Here is a 3,981-nt window from a genome sequence, read left to right as displayed (position 1 = left end):
TTGGCTGAAACTAGAGAGCCGGTATATGTCTACGTCATTGACAAATAAGTTGTATTTTAAGCAAAAACTGTATTGGCTTAAGATGACAGAGGGTTCAGATATGAATCAACACATCAGCGTATTCAATTAGATCATTAGTGATCTGAAGCGGATTGATGCGAAGTTTGAGGAAGAAGACAAGGCATTGATGCTGTTGAATTCCCTACATACGTCTCCTACGTATGAAAATCTAGTTACAACTTTGACACGGGCTAAAGAAACTCTGGAGTTGGAGGATATCACTAGTGCCTTGTTGGGTTTCCATCAAAGGAAGAAGACTAGTGATAAGAATTCTCAAGGTGAAGGGCTTGTGGTGAAAGGTAATTAGGACTGTGGGAGAAGCAAGTTATGGAGTGGACAGAGTAACAATAAGGCTCGGTCCAATTCCAGGAATAGGAAGGACGTATGGTGTTTTAAGTGCGAGAAAAAAGGGCACATAAAACCAAATTGTCCATAGAGGAAGAAAGGGAATGCAGAAAATAAAGAAGGTTCATCAAACTCGGTGAATGTAGTGGAAGAAGGAGACTTAGGGAGCGGTGGTGGTGACATGCTTTTGGTTTCATCTGGTACAGATGGTCTCACGAATTCTTAGATCTTAAATTCGTCATGGTATTATCACATGACACCCAACAAAGACTGGTTCACCACTTATATATTAGTAAATTTTGGTTCTATTCTGATGGGGAATGATGTTTCACGCAAAATTTTCGGAATAGGGAACATTAGAATCAAAATGTATGATGGTGTGGTGAGGACGTTATGTGATGTTAGGCACATACCGGAGTTAAGGAAGAATTTGATTTTATTGGACACTTTAGATTGTAACGGGATAGGTTTATTTACAAGTCTGAAAGTGGGATAATGAAGGTGAGTGTCGCGACGTTCCCAGGCGGAACAAATTGAATGAAAAGTGAATTTAAATTTTCGTGAAAAATGGTGCAATGGAGTCGCCACTAACCTTTTAGTGTGGTTAGAACACTTGATTCTTCCCTTAATTGGGTAGTAATCGAGTGTTCTAACCACACTAAAAGGTTAACGACGACTCAATTACACCATTTTTCACGAAAATTTAAATTCACTTTTCATTCGCTTCGTTCCGCCTACGAACGTCGCAACAGCTTGACGACTCCGCTAGGGATGATCAGTCAGAAAAGAAATCCCGAGATTTTTTTTTTTTTTGGGTTGTCTTTAGATTGCCTACTTTGAGACTTAACAACCAATGCCTCAATTGATTCTTGGGGTCAATTGCCACAATTTCAAAGTATGTCAATCTGTGCATGGGGTCAGCTGCCCTAGTTTTCAAATATGTCAAGACAAGAATGACCCAATTAAGGATGCAAAAGGATTATTCAAAACTTTATTTAACCAGGCAAGTATAAATGAATAGTGCTCTATTGCTATATGTATGCATGTTGCTACCTGAGATGCTAGAATGCAATGATATGTTACTATGTGTACGTGTGCATAATAATGCATGAGTGCAAAGATGTATGCACATTGTATGAGATGTCCTTTGTATTTTCTTTCTTATGCAATGCATGAAATGCATGAACTTTCCTTCCTCTAACGTGCCTGTAATCGACAACCCTATCCTTATCCTTGGCCAATTTCAAATTTCAATTTAATATGAGGGTCCTTGAATTGATTCATTAAAAATTCATCTCGTCATTTGCTCGAATTACATTGGTTTGTGTCTACTCTCGGCCATGTTTTCAAATCCCAAGTTACCGATGATTCTAGCCATGTTTCAAATTCCAAAAGTGCTCAAAATCTGCCCCAGTGTTTACCTGCCATTGTTCTTGGTTATGTCTTCATATTGTGTTTTGATATGAAGGCATCGAAATCAGTTTAGACAAAACTCAACCCAAAATCTGCCCCAATTACAATTATTGCTAGCTCTACCCCCCTTTCAAATTCGACAAGCACCCAGTATCGAGAACTTTTTAATTTTTTTTTTTTTTTACTGTCCATTTTTTAGGGTTTTGAAAAACAAAAGGATTTTTTATTATGCATTTATGACATTAATTTGCTGACTTAGTGTATCAGACTATACAAATTAATTATTTTTCTATGTTCAGAAAGTATTTTGGGAAAAGGGTAAACTCGACACCAATACCCCTTGTCAAGGTGATGACATCAATTTATAAAGCCGAAACAACTCTTCCCTTTTCAAGAACTGCCCTTTTCACAGAAAAGAACTCTCCTCTTGATGCTGTAAGACCAAATGATACTCTTCGTTCATTTGTTTGTCCATGACCCGATTAGGCATTATTCATGTTTCGACCTCTAGATGATCTTTAAGACTTGAGACGAAACATTGGCTTTAAGGATGAGGGCTTTTAGAAGAATGAGAAAACTAAAGCTCAAAGTCCCACCCCCAGATGAATGTGTTCTCCCCTATTTGGGGTTTTTGCAAAGCATTGACCGAGCTTGTCAATTTGAACAAGCTGCCTACGTATTTTTATAGGATCAGGTCATTACATAGTTCAAACTCAATATTGAGTCTGACAAATCATTTAAAACAATAACATATGTCAATTTGATTAGGTCTTTTCATTTGGGTTGTAATGTAAGCTGTGGGTATTGGTTAAAGAAGAAATGGTGCATGAGGCTCGAACTTATGAATTTTACCAAAGGGTGAATTGGTCAAAGATCACAAACGATGCATGTCCTTTGTTTCTCCTTTGCTTTGATTTTCCCCTTTGTCCTTTCGCCGCATTTTCTTTTTTTTTTACGGGGAATCGTGCCTCCATTTATTCATTTAGGCTTTGTTCGAGACAAGTCTTTCCAAAACTACCCCATGTGGGGTGTGATCCTTTGGTGGATTTAAACAAAAGATTAAACATTTTCAGGCTCAACAGGGGGTATCAAGGAGTATTTTCTTTCTCTAACTTTTGGATAGCGGAAAAATGGCTTGCCGTCATTTTGGCATTGTGTTATTGCCTCGCATGATTTGCCTGACCTTTGAAAATCCCAACCCAGTTTAAATTTGGGAAATGACTTTTGAAGAAAATTGGTTAACTTTTAAGTTTAAAAGGGTTTTCCAAGTGATAGACAAATTTTTGGGTTTTTTAAGGGGGGAATTGGTCGGCCAAAAATGACCATCTATCATCTAATCAAAACATGAACAAATAGAGAGCGCATGGAATAACAACATGAACAATTTATTGCTTTCTTTTGAAAGTGTACAAGGCCTCTAAGCATAATATTTCTTTACAGCATCAGAATTAACAAGGTGCAAGAGGTCGGCTCCATCCACGTTTGCTAAGAACAAGGCGCCTCCTGAGAATGCCTTCTTTACCACATAAGGCGCTTCCTAGTTAGGCGTCCATTTACCACGGGGATCCATATGGATTGGTAAAATCTTTCTCAATGCTAAATCACCTTCTTGAAATTGTCGAGATCATATCTTCTTGTTGAATTCCCTCATCATCATTTTCTAGTACAACTGCTCATAAGCTATTACGACTATCCTTTTTTCTTCAATCAAGTTCAACTGATCATACCGAGATTGTATCCATTCTGCTTCGGTCAACTTTGCTTCCTTCAGGACCCGTAGGGACGGGATTTCAACCTCTATCGGGACCACAGCCTCCATCTCGTACACTAGTGAGAAAGGAGTGGCACCTGTGGAGGTTCGGACTGTGGTTCTGTATGCTATTAGGGCAAAAAGGAGCTTGTCATGCCAATCTTTGTAGGTTTCCATCATTTTTTCCAAGATACTCTTGATGTTCTTTTTGCCTACTTCTACTGCCCCATTCATCTGTGGTCTGTAAGGAGCTGAATTATGGTGCCTAACCTTGAACTGATTACACAACTTTGTCATTACTTTGTTGTTCAAGTTCTTGGCATTATCCGAGATTATCCTTTCGGGAACTCCATACCGGCAAATTAACTCCCTCTTTATGAAGCGACTGACCACGTTCTACGTGACACTAGAGT

The sequence above is a fragment of the Malania oleifera genome, chromosome 9 (assembly GCF_029873635.1).
Source record: "Malania oleifera isolate guangnan ecotype guangnan chromosome 9, ASM2987363v1, whole genome shotgun sequence".
NCBI lineage: Eukaryota > Viridiplantae > Streptophyta > Magnoliopsida > Santalales > Ximeniaceae > Malania > Malania oleifera.
This window is presented reverse-complemented; position numbering follows the sequence as displayed.